Genomic DNA, 13,952 nt, shown 5'->3' with positions numbered 1-13,952 from the left:
ACGAATTTTGAGAGGGGTTCAAGTATGGAGCCAATAGCAGAAATTATATATATATAATTTCTGCTATTGGCTCCATACTTGAACCCCTCTCAAAATTCGTAGATAAGTTCCTCCAACCAATTGTATCAAAGATCCCCACTTGTCTTAAAGACACAACAGATTTGTTACTTAAATTACATGATGTTACCCTACCACAAACAGACGTCCTCTTATGTAGTATAGACATACAAAGTCTATATACTTCAATACCCCAAGAGGAGGGGATACGATATATAGAGGAGGCATTATTGGAAACAAACCTGTCACATCACTTAATCTTTTTTCTGATTGATTGTCTAACAATAGTTTTACAAAAAAACTACTTCCGATTTGAAGGAGAGTACTTTTGGCAACGCCAAGGGACCTCAATGGGGGCAGCGGTCGCTCCCTCATTCGCTAATATCTTTGTAAACTATATAGAGGATGCTATATTCTTGAAAGGACATTATTGTCAAAGTATTATCCACTATTGGCGATTTGTGGATGATATTTTGTTATTGTGGGGAGGGACGAAAAACGAATTTCAAGAAATGATAGACCAGGCTAATCAAAAACATAAAACTATAAAATTTACCAGTGAGACCTCCACTACAGCAATCCACTTCTTAGACGTGAATATCTCGATAGAGGATAAACAAATAAAAACCTCCATGTTCTCTAAACCCACAGACCGAAACACACTGTTAACATCAGACAGTTTTCATAATCCCAACATTATAAAAGCCATCCCTAAAAGTCAATACATAAGAGCTTTACGTATATCTTCGGATATAGACTCTTTTCAAGGCTCTGTCAATATGCTTACCAAAAAATTTCTGAATAGGGGATATAGGAGAAACAAACTAACACCCACTATTCAAGAAGTAATGCAATTAGACCGACAAAAATTATTGAAATCCGAAAACAAAACAAAAAACCAAAATAGGATACCATTTGTTTCAAAATTCGGAAAACAAAGTAAGGCCATAGAAAAAACTATAAGAAAGTATTGGCCAATCCTCCAACAGGATACCAAGTATGGGCATCTCTTCCGTATACCTCCTATGTTTTGCTATACAAGAGGGCGCACACTTAAAGACACGCTATGCCCCTCAGATAGTCAGGAGAAAAAGGAGTATCGTTTCATGGGTAAACCCAAAAAAGGCACGTTTCCTTGTTTGAATTGCATATGCTGTGCCTCTATTGTAAAGGGAAACACAGTGAGCCATCCAACTAAGGGTACACAGATTAAACTGAGACACTATACCACCTGTGAATCTAAATTTGTGGTGTACTGTCTAAAATGTCCCTGTGGATTAGCATATATCGGTCAAACAATACGAGCAGTCAAAGACCGAATCAAAGAACACAGGGGAAACATCAGAAACTTTAAAATGGGAACAGCTACAGATACATCTGTTTCCAGACACTTCCATGCAGAAGGCCACAATGTCAGCCAACTGAAATGGCTGGTTCTGGAGCAGATAAAAATGCCCAATAGGGGGGGTGACATGAGAAAAACACTGGCCCAAAAAGAAGCATATTGGATTAGAAAAATGAATACAATGGCCCCAATAGGCATGAATGACCATTGGAGTATCATACCATTTTTAGGATGATAACGTACCTGTTTTCCTCCACAGATATTGAAGACCACACAAACTAGAATAGAACATAATCATAGCTTTCATTTTATAGAAGCCAACTAAGGGTAAGAAACAAATTATTAAACCCAATAATGAAGTAAATTTAAAATATAAATGTGGGCAGACTTTGCTTTTTCAAGTTGTCTTTTCAGGTAGGCTCATAACTGAGCAGTTCCTTATGCATATTGAGAAAACTTATGTATAAAATTGTTTTTTTTAAAAAAACTTTTATTGTAAATTATTCTTTGACATTTTTGATCTATTTATGATGTTTAGACACGATGCCATGGAGAAGGACAAGTTCACAGATGGACACTGAATGGAGACACATGGTTTTACCATTTTAAAAAAACTTTTAAAATTTTCAAAAAATTTTTTTCTATTTAGGATCTAAGGGTTAACTACCTGGGGATTTGTTGATTGGTGGGCGGGCCAACTTTCACATGTGGTGTATAAGTATGTTCATTTCACACCAGTTTGTACACACTTGAAAAAGGACCAATAGGTCCGAAACATGTCGTGTGGTGACATAATAAACAGCCTAATTGCAGTTAACCTGCTGTCGTGAATGATTCCCATACTTCACAATACATAAGTTGGATACTGAGCTAGATAATAAAAGCAGAATTAATATTATGTAATTCTAGACTTTTTATAAAGCTGACTAATGAATTGGAAGGGTATCAGTTTTACTGAATTGTGCATAAGAAGTTATGCTGTGGGAGAACCATCCAGTACGCTCCAGTTTTTTAATAACTACAACTCCCAGCACCCCACTAATGCCATTTGAGCTCTGACATTGTTGGGTATAGGAGGAATAGTGAAGGGTAACAAACTCTCTTTGCAGTTATTTAACTGCAAGCCCAAACAATGTTTGTGTAAGCCTACTCCCAAGTTTCCAGATGAAGGTAGCATAACAGCTGGAGAAGGTCTATTAACTGCATCTCTTAAAGGGATACTGTCATGGGAAAAAATGTTTTTTTTCAAAACACATCAGTTAATAGTGCTACTCCAGCAGACTTTTCTCAAACAGGTTTTTTTTTACATTTAATTTTGAAATCTGATATTATCAGTTTCCCAGCTGCCCCATATCATGTGACTTGTGTTCTGATAAACTTCAGTCACTTTTTGCTGCTGTACTGCAAGTTGGAGTGATATCATCCCCCCCCCAAGCAGCCTAACAACAGAACAATGGGAAGGTGACCAGATAGCAGCTCCCTAACACAAGAAAACAGCTCCCTGGTAGATCTAAGAACAGCACTCAATAGTAAAATTCAGGTCCCAACAACACATTCAGTTACATTGAGTATGAGAAACAACAGCCTGCCAGAAAGCAGTTCCATCCTAAGGTGTTGGCTCTTTCTGAAAGCACATGACCAGGTAAAATGGCGTGAGATGGCTGCCTACACACCAATATTACAACTTAAAAAAATACACTTGCTGATTCAGGAATTAAATTTTATATTGTAGAGTGAATTATTTGCAGTGTAAACAATGTCATTTAGAAATAAAAAATACATCATAAAAATCATGACAGAATACCTTTATCTAGGGAGAAGACACATACTTAGTTAAAGACAGGTACAGGAGTACAGGTACGGGACCTGGGGTTTTCCAGATAAGGATTCTTTCTATAATTTGGATTTCCATATCATAAGTCTACCTAAAAATAATTTAAACATTAGTTAAACCCATTGGGATTTGTTTGCCTCCAATAAGAACTAATTATATCTTGGTTGGGATCAAGGACACAGTTTTATTATTACAGAAAAAAATAAAATTTTTAAAAAATTATAATATTTAATTAAAATGGAACCTATGGCAGATTGCCTTCATGTAATTTGGAGGTTTTTAGATAATGTATCCCATACCTGTAGTCTAATATGGCTGCAAATCATTGCATCTCAGTGCAGCACATTTTAAGACTTCTATTTGTGCATTTCAGGATTAATGAATGCGGCTGGCTTCCAGTAAAGTTGCAGAGATTTCCCTTAAATCATATCTGTGCTTCACAAGTATTAATAACGGTCTTAAGCTGTTTAAGATGAAATTGCATACCTACCATCTGTGCCATTTTCCATTTTTTTTGAATCTGCACAGAAAAAGAAGTTTTACCCTCAGTACTGAAATATGTAATTGTATGATATTGGCTGTACAAGTGCTAGAATGTATTATAAACTTGTATTATAATCTTTTCAAGTGCTAGATGATATACTGACCCACTTGCCCAAGTTCCAAAATGTATATAGAATCCAAAATGACCATAGGTTTAGTATCAAACAGATCTGAGATGCATAAGTGGAACCTGTACCGCATACAGTACCCCATTTTCTTTCTAAAGCGCCCCCAAATTCATGCAGGTGGAAATATCAGCAACCTATGGGACCTATAATTCAGAATGCTCGGGGTCCTGGGTTATTCCAGATAACAGATCTTTTGGTAATTTGGGTCTTTCTACCTGTAGTCTACTAGAAAATCAATTAAACATTAAATAAACCCATAGGCCGGTATCTTAGTTTGGATTAAATACAAGGCACTGGTTTATTATTACAGAGAAAAAGGAAATCATTTTTAAAAAGATGGATTATTTTATTATAATGGAGTCTATGGGAGATGGCCTTTCCGTAATTTGGAGCTTTCTGGATAATGGGTTTTCGGGATAAAGGATCCCATACCTGTACTGGTAATCTGGTATGTCTGCCTCAATTTATGTTGAAAATGCAATCTATTTTATTTTGTGTTGTCTCAAAATATATTAATATTAGTTCCTTCAACAAATAGACCATAAACTGGTGAAACGTCTTCAAGAAAAACACAGCAAGTCCAGTTGATTTATTTCTACATATAAAGTAGTTTCTCTTGTGCAAGCCCATCTGTGATAGCTGAGAGTGACCCAATCCCAAATTGCAATAGAAGTCCTTAAGTACATTAGGTATTCTTGAAGAATTTTTCAAAATAAAGTGCAATAAAATCATTGCAAATAAATATCTATACCAAATGTTTTGCATCTGTTTTCTTCCATTTATGCCATTGTCTGTAGGCAATCACACAGACACTGAATGAAGGAAAATGAGAATAAATTTTATTATAAGACAATCATCATTCCAGCTACTGGACACCAGGCTTGCAGATTGTTGGCTTTTATTATACAGGAAAACAATATTTCTCTTGGAGCTGTTTGGAAAGTCAGTGTAATTATATTACACATGAAAACAAATGGTTCCTTTTGTTTTTGGCTCATCTTCAGAAAAAGGGGTGTGCATGAGGGATCAAGATGTTTTTGTTGCTCCATGAATGAAAAGTTGGACAATTTGTTAAATTGTTTGCAAGTACTCTTGTTTCCTTTACAAAAAAGGAAAGCTACAGTCTTAATGGAATGTTGGAACTGTAACTAAAAGTCCTTTGTGTTTTTATTTCAGTTAATACCAACTGCAGACAACTATTAGAAAAAACAGCATGAAAATATTGCTTCTGCACAGTAACTTTAGTGTGGGGTTTCTTCCATAACTCACATGTTGTGCTCTTGATCTTTCTTCTGGGCAGACAGTAGACTGACCCTATTGGTAAATCATGTTCTTTCCATCACAAACAAAGTGTTGGAAGCAGTGTTGATTGTGCCATATTGCTTTCCATCTGTAGTAGAAGGCATTGAGCTCAAGGCATCCTTTGTAGTGCAGCATATTCTGAGCTCCGTGTTAACTATTATATTTTTATTCAATTTCTGCCATCATGGCCAAGCCAGCATTTTTCTGATGCCTTTATGTTTGCCCATGGCGTTGGCAGCTGAATAATGAGATAACCCTGACAAACATCATCATTGTTCAAAGGCTGGGCACATTGTGATTTAGAGTCCTTGTTGTTTTCAGCGACTGCATTTTTCCAACACTTGTTAGTGGGGCAGAGGTTGATAACCAGTAATACAAAGAGAAATATTTAAATGTGCAATATGTATTCCAATAGTCCTGGCATATGCAATCACTTTCAGTAGGACATTATCTTGGCATGTCTCAAAAAAGTATTATTATTTTAGTATATTAATATCCAACAGGGTCTGCAGTCTTGAAAATAGCACACGTTAAAGGGCAATAAAGCCCGTTATTTTGTGAATACTCAGCAGGACAGCTGTACACAAAATATGTTGAATAGGGTTGGTGTACCTTAGTATTACATTAGTTACAATAAGTATGTTCATATATATGTGTGTGTGTGTGTGTATTTAGCTACTTAGTGTGCCCCACATTGCAGAGTTATGTGTACTTCACTTCTGCAGTTGCCAGGCTATAATGTGCTGTATACCCCCTCACCCACCAGTTCAGATTTACAAAGCAAGACTCTGGCAGTCTTTTAAAAAAACTATTATATAGGCACCCAAGGGCTGCTTCTTTAAAGCTGCCTTCCTAGGCACAGACCCTTGGGTGCATATACAGTATATATAAATATGGCCCTGTTCTTACTCCTTTCAGATATTTTCATAAAACCCAACCCAATTCTTTATTTTTAAGACAGCTCTAGGCTGTCTACCCAGAATAAAGCATACTCATAAATGGAAGCCTATATCAGTCCACATTCCTAGCTGTTAACTAATCCAGTATTGCAGGGTCAGTGCTTAAGCTATCACCATGGTACTTGGAACAAATATAGAAACATGTCTATATTTCAGGCAATCTCTTGGAATTTACAGTGATATGACAAAACAAGAAGGCAGTCTCTCTTATAAATTCTCTCTTTGTCTAGCAGGCTCCAGGGCCAGGTAAATCCAGTCAAAGACCACAAAGTGGGCACAGATTAAATACATTAACCTAGAAACAGAAGACAGATTCTAGTCATTCATATTGATAATTGACATTTGAGTTCCGATGCAAAGAGGCATATAACAAAAGCAAATCTTGTCCAGTCCACATTAACCCTTCATTACCCCTGTGTAAGTTCTTTGAAACAGTTTTCTTGACATATATAGTTTGACATGGGTTTTGTTCTAATAAACACACTGGGGTATATTGATCAAAGAGTGAAGTTAGAGGTCTGCACAGTCTGCTAGAGTGAAATTCCGCCACTCTCCATTCATTCCTATGGCATTTTGAAAGGCATAGTTATCAAAGGGTGTACTTTCACTTTCAACTATTGATAAATACTCTTTTAAAAATGTCATAGAAGTGAATGGAGAGTGGCGGAATTTCCCTCTAGCAGACTGTGGAGATCTCTAATTTCACTCTTTGATAAATATACCCCACTGACTTTTGCTGTCAGTGGTATCCTGCTAAATCTATGGTTGCCACCTTTTCAAAAGAATTATACCAGCCAGTGGGGGGGAGCACAAAGGGGGGGCTGTGAGGTGGGCACAAAAAGTGGGTGGAGCCATGGCATCATGAGGATTGTGTAAGAATAAAAGGAAATGAGAGGGTAAATTTAAAGTAGATTCTGGGTGGATTTGGCTGAACTTAAAGAAGAAGGAAAGCTACTGAGGCAGTTTATTGCCAATATATTAGCCACAATAGTGCAAGCTATAACACTATATTTATTCTGTAGAATGCTTCACCATACCAGTGTAAACCGTTCTAGAAGCTCTCTCTGTTTGTTTAGGATAGCAGCTGTCCTATTAGCTTGGTGTGACATCACTTCCTGCCTCTCTGCTCACTCATAGCTCTAGGTTCAGATTACAGCAAGGGGAGGGGAGAGGGAGAGAGGAGCAGACTGAGCATGCTCACACCCAGGGCAAGGAGGTTTAAGCTGAAGGCAGGAAGTCTGATACAGAAGCCCATGTGTACACAACAGAAGGAAAGAATTGATGTATTTCTTTTGACAGAGGAATCAGAGCAGCACTACTTTTAGGGTTTACTGGTGTATTTATATATACATTTTCTGATATAGCTTACTTACTTTTAGCCTTTCCTTCTCCTTTCAGTGTATTACAAATGTATAGGCTAATATATTTCCAGTAAATTTGTGACACAGGCCATGGCCTTGGCATGTATTTTACCAGCTAAGCCAACCCTAGTTACAATCTGATCTCACCTAGCAGTGTAGTGGCATAACTATAGAGGAAGCAGACCAGGGGGCCCCAGAGGACAGGTGGGACAACTTTCAGGGTCTGCTTTCTCTATAGTATTACAAATTCCCCTCCTCATCCACTTTCTTTCCTTACCCAGTGTGAGCAGGCGTGGAAAGGGGGAAGCAAGCTTTTGGCTGAGTGGAAGGAGGGCTCTGGAAGGAGCTACTAGGCGCCAGGCCCCTACGAAATATTTTTATAAAAGAGCGCCCTTCCCTGCGCCCTGCCACTACTACATTACTTGCACCTAGACAAAGAGGCGCAATGTGTGTGTAGCTATGTCTGCTCTAAGACTTTGGTCTTCTCCAAAACTAGATTTTTCTTGGTGGAAAGACCTAACCAAAGTATAACTAATTACAATAAAATATAATATGCCTTTTTACATGCAGAGAAGTATGTTAATGTTAATGTCATGCTTTGGGGCTGCTATTTTTTAACATAAAACTAACTTTGATGGTGCTTTGAAATTAAAAGATCATATTGGTGTAGGATTTGTTATTGCAAGTAAAAAGAGAGGGTCTGAACACATTTGCAAGGCACTGTATCGGTAGAATAAAGATGTACAGAGCCAATGGTGCTTGCCTAAGCCTGTATAAATATAGTGATTAAATTCCAAGCAAACATTTGCCAGGCCAGCTATATTTGGTATTCTCTGAACGATCCAAACACTTCTGTTAGGTTTTCATGTGTCATTAACTTGGGCCTGGGAATCTCTGTACAGGAAAATGAATATTTATTGCCGTTCTAAACATTGACACTGATTATAAAGGATATATCAGTGGTTAAACTTGCAGATGCTGCAGAGAAAGGACACTCAAAATGTTTGTGTGCTGTATATCCTAAATAAATAATGTAAAATCAACAGTGAGTGGCTCTGTTTATCTTTTTGCTTTCCTGTAATCTTCAAAACTCAAATGTTGTATTGCAGTTCATGTTCTGACATTGCCAGAGACTCTTGGAACTCAGCAGTGAGTGAGGACATGAGATTATAGAATAGTCTCCAGATACCTTTAACCATTTAGGGGGATGTTTCCCCACAATTTATCAATACAATTTCACGATTTTTTCTTTTGTGGAGAAAAGTTACAATCAGGAGCGGCTTTTTGCTGCCCTTGGTAACTGGCCAATCTGTGCCGCCTGAGGCAAGATTCCCATATTGCCTCATGGCCGCAGCAGCCCTGGTCACAATAAAATAGTCTATAAATCTGAACCCATATGATTCTTTTTAAATTTTGCTCTCAAAATATACAATTTTTCCATAAAATCGCCCGAAAGCTAAAGCGAAACCCAGCGCAACTCAGAAAATCTTTCAATTGTTGACGGGACTTCTACCATTGACTTTTGCAAGTTCTCCGCAGGTCTGAGTTGGAGTACTTTCTATATCTGACTTTTAACACCATTGGACTTTAATAAATCCCAAAAATTCAAGTTTTTTTTCTCCAAAAAAATAGGATTTCCCCTCTGACCAGAAAATTCAGAGCTTAATAAATAACCAGCTTAAATGGGTGGTTCGTCTTTAAGTTAACTTTTAGTATGTTATAGAATAGCCAATTCTAAGTAACTTTTCAGTTGGTCTTCATTATTTATCTTTTATAGTTTTATAATTATTTGCTGTTTTTTGCTAACACTTTCCCGCTTTCAAATGGGCGTCGCTGACCCCATCTAAAAATCAAATGTTCTGCAAGTCTACAAATATATTATTATTGCTACGTTTTATTACTCATCTTTCTAGTAAGGCCCTCTCCTATTCATATTCCAGTCTCTTATTGAATCAATGCATGGTTGCTAGGATAATTAGGACCCTAGCTACCAGATTGCTTAAAATTTAAATTGAAAAGCTGTTGAATAAAAAGCTAAAAAAAAACCCTTAAATAGCAAAAAATTAAAAGCAATTGAAAATTGTCTCAGAATATCACTCTCAATTCCATACTAAAAGTTAATTCACAGGTGAACAACCCCTTTAATGTATTTGGACACTTTTATGGATCTTAATCTGTACAGGTCCTGTTATGCAAATATGTGTTGCCAACCTTAACAACCATAGAACGTTTTACTGGTGCAGAACTGGCAGAGCAGAGCAAGACATGTGCTATCTGGATATTTAAAAACTTCAATTGTATTGTTATTCTTACTTTTTACTGCTTCTCTTTCTATTCAGGCTTTTCTCCAATTCATCTTCCAGTCATTCAAATCACTGCCTAGTTGCTAAGGTAAATTGGACCCTAGCAACCAGATAGCTGTCAAAACTCCAACCGGGGAAGCTGCTGAACAAAAAAGCTCAATAACTATAAAATCCACAAAAACCCATAAAATGAAGAGCAAATGCAAATTTTCTATAATTGACTATCAATATCTGCATTATATTAAAGTTAATCTAAACTACTCCTTTAAGGCTAATGCAGAGAATCATCTGATCCATGGGTATATGCTCAGTTGTGCGTCTGCAGCCCCTGTGTCGGCCCAGGTGCAGACACACAGAGTGGATTTTAGAACCAAAATGCATATTCGCATGTTTCTGCACTGAAATCTGCTCCATGTGTCTGCACCTGGCCCAAAGCAATGGCTCCAGGCGTAAATACAGAAGGCTATAAATATGAGAGAAGGGTCTGTTTCTCAGGTTACACTTATATGAATTGTATGTGTTTGTCTTGCAGACAGAGACTAAAGCAAAATAAACTCAGCCACCTATCTTTTAAAATATACAACTGTATGAAAACCTTCTCTTACATTACATGGGATCTACGCAATGGTAGTATCCCTTTAAACATTTTCAGTAATAAAAAAATTCTTATTAATTAGTCCATGTGAAGATACTGTGGAAATGTAGTGATTCCTGCGCATGCAGTGCCTTTCCTGCTAGCATTCGAATGAGTCAGAATATTCAATATGAAAAGAGGCAGCTGAAATATTCCCAACTAACCTTTCTTGTCCTTTCTCTCTCTCTCTGTTTTAGCCAATTCTCCTCCTTCAGGCTGCTGCTGTTCTTTCTTCTCTAATCCTAGTGGGTGATGTCTGAGCATCTCTAAAGATCCTAATATTCTGCTTGGTGTGTATTGCTTCTGCTTTTTATACCTTAAACCACTAATACTTTACTGGCATCTGTCTGCTGTTATGTGACATACAGTATCACTTATATTTCAATCCATATCACTCATCACACATCACTTTCCCATGTTCTCTGTAAATGGAGTGCCCTGTAACAAGGCATATATTAATTTATCTTAATTGTTCTTCGTGTTGATATAAACTATAGCAGCAGCCAAATTGAGCCAACTGTATAAATGACAGCATTACAAAAAAAGCAACTGTATTTGCTGTTGGTATAATTGTGCCTTGTTTAAGCAGGTAAGCCCAGCTAGAAACATTTATAGGATTTTATACATTTATTATATATTTTAAGGGCATATTTGATGGTGTCCCATAACCCCAAATGGAGTCTTTTGTATCATGTGACATAAAAGTAGGGATGCAGTATTCCCAATGTCAGGGCCCCGCCCCCATGCCCGGTCTCCACTGCTTCAAAAGGAGGCAACCCTAATCCTGGCCGAATACCAAACTGAATCCTGGATTTGGTGCATCCCTACGTAAAAGTGCCCTAATAACATGCCCTTGTCCAGCGCCGGATTTAGTGGGCAGGTGCCCAGAGGCCGCACGGTCCTAGTGCCCGCCCGCATACCCACTCTGGGGATCCGTTCTCCCCAGTGCTCATCGAGAAGCAGCTGGGCGGCATGCCGCTCCCAATATTCTGCCGTCCTAGTACTGGGCCTATGTGGCGTCGCCACAAATCCGGACCTGTCCTTGTCATCGTTCCTATTACTAGTAAATGGTAAGAGTCCTATTGGATTCACACTGAGCAGTGACAGACAGGCCTCAGTGGCAAATCATTTAGTGTCAAAGTCTGTTAGTTACTGCCTCTAGTTGTGTGCAAGATGGAGGGGCGTTAGCTAGCAGGGCCAGAACTAGAGATGAGATCCATGCCTAGGGGGCGCAATAGTGGAGGCGGGGCACTAAGCACAAACCTTACCACCAGATGGCAGTAGTCAACATAGCACCCTGTGTGCCACATCCCTAAGAGATACAGAATAAGATCTGCAATGAAAATGACAGGATCAGTTATCTGGATAATAATTATCCAGAAAGCTCGAAATTACAGGAAGGCCATCTCTCATAGAGTCTGTTTTAATTAAATAATTCTCATTTTTAAAAATGTTTTCCTTTTTCTCTATAATAATAAAACTTGATCCCAACTAAACTAATGAGTCCTCATCGGAGGCATAACAATCCTATAAGGTGTATTCAATGTCTAAACACATTTTAAATAGACTTAAAATATGGCAATCCAAATTACGCAAATATCCAAATAACGTAAGAATAGCAGGTCACATATCTGTACAGGTACGGAACCTGTCGTGCAGAATGCTTGACATAGGATCTTTCTGTAATTTGGATCTTCATACCTTGTCTACTAGAAAATCATGTAAGCATTAAATAAACCCAATAAACTGGTTTTGCTTCCAATAAGGATTAATTATATCTTAGTTTGGATGAAGTACACGGTACTGTTTCATTATTACAGAGTAAAAAGAAAAAATTTTTAAAAATTTGGATTATTTGATTTATACTGGAGTCTATGGGAGACGGCCTTTCTGTAATTCGGAGCTTTCTGGATAACAGATTTCTGGATAGCAATATCTGTATATCCAAGGAAATCGGTGTGAGATTCCTAATGTGTGCTGGGATACCATTAAGTCTTACCATTGGTTTCCCTGATATGGCAGTTGAGTCTCTTTTGATCATAGTGGATGTAAAAGGAAAGTAATTTTGATTCCAGTGCCCAGAAGAACAATTCACCTGAACAGAAAACGATATAATATCCAGTAGTAATTGAGGAGAGGAGCTTTTTATTGCTTTATAAGGATGTGCAACCTGTGGCACCCAGCTGTTCTTAATCTGCAGCTGCCAGCGTCCCAACAGACTGAGTTCAGTGCAAGGGCTGCAGGTTGTTCTTCCTGGGTGTATAACAATCAGCTAATGTTTGATTTGTTACATTAGAAAAAGCATAAGGCCACTTTTAGACTGGTGGCCAGAAAGACATTTGAATTTAATATTTTAGAAGACATTATATTTAATACCTATAAATTCAGAATAAACTTCAGTATTAATCTGGAGAATATGATTAAATCATTATATTCAGCAAAAAAATCCATTACATTTAAAGGACCACTGAACCTTCTTTTTGCTTTTTTCCCTTATATTCGTCTATGGGCTGTATTAGGAAAGACATAATTGTATTTGTATCGGAAGGTTAATTAGCTTCTGGGTAATACTGACCATGTTTGCAATTTCTGCTTCGTTTTTTCTCTACTATTTCTCTACTATTGCCTTTTTTTTGCCTCCACCCACCTCCCAACACCTCCAGTCAGTCTTATAATCTTCTTACACATGGGGCCAGGGATAAATTACATAGTTACATAGTTAATTCAGGTTGAAAAAAGACAAAGTCCATCAAGTCCAACCCCTCCAAATGAAAACCCAGCATCCATACACACACCGTCCCTACTTTCACATAAATTCTATATACCCATATCTATACTAACTCTAGAGTTTAGTATCACAATAGCCTTTGATATTATGTCTGTCCAAAAAATCATTCAAGCCATTCTTAAAGGCATTAACTGAATCAGCCATCACAACATCACCCAGCAGTGTATTCCACAACCTCACTGTCCTGACTGTGAAGAACCCCCTACGTTGCTTCAAATGAGAGTTCTTTTCTTCTAGTCTAATGGGGTGGCCTCTGGTACGGTGATCCACTTTATGGGTAAATAGGTCCCCTGCTATTTGTCTATAATGTCCTCTAATGTACTTGTAAAGTGGAATCATGTCCCCTCGCAAGCGCCTTTTTTCCAGAGAAGACAACCCCAACCTTGACAGTCTCCCCTCATAATTTAAAGGGGAAGGAAACCTAGTCGGCGCAAACCTCCCACCCCCCCTCCCGTTTGTTGTCCACCCTTCCTCCTCCCCCCTGGCCTACGCGTCCCGCTGGGCAAATGCCCCTAACTTGTTACTTACCCTTCTGCGCAGGTCCAGTCCAGGGAGTTCACAGACGACATCTTCTTCCATGCGATCTTCTTCCTGCTGTGAACGACGCATGCGCAGTAGGATCATTTCGCCGGTACGATCTACTGCGCATGCGCGTGACTTTTGGCGCATGCGCAGTAGATCCTTACGGGCGAAATGAT

General features: G+C 38.2%; 1 protein-coding gene across 7 annotated transcripts in view; it reads left to right on the top strand.

Annotated features, from left to right (window-relative positions):
• Positions 1 to 13,952, top strand: part of arvcf.S (ARVCF, delta catenin family member S homeolog) — a 229,655-nt gene that overhangs the window by 84,459 nt on the left and 131,244 nt on the right. For all 7 annotated transcript variants that reach the window (XM_041580313.1, XM_041580319.1, XM_041580314.1 and 4 more), the window contains one exon: positions 10,664 to 10,756. The gene's annotated coding sequence lies outside the window, so the exon portion shown is untranslated. Of the gene's footprint in view, positions 1 to 10,663; positions 10,757 to 13,952 lie in introns of those variants that run through there.

Source organism: Xenopus laevis, chromosome 1S (genome assembly GCF_017654675.1).
Source record: "Xenopus laevis strain J_2021 chromosome 1S, Xenopus_laevis_v10.1, whole genome shotgun sequence".
NCBI lineage: Eukaryota > Metazoa > Chordata > Amphibia > Anura > Pipidae > Xenopus > Xenopus laevis.
This window is presented reverse-complemented; position numbering and strand designations above follow the sequence as displayed.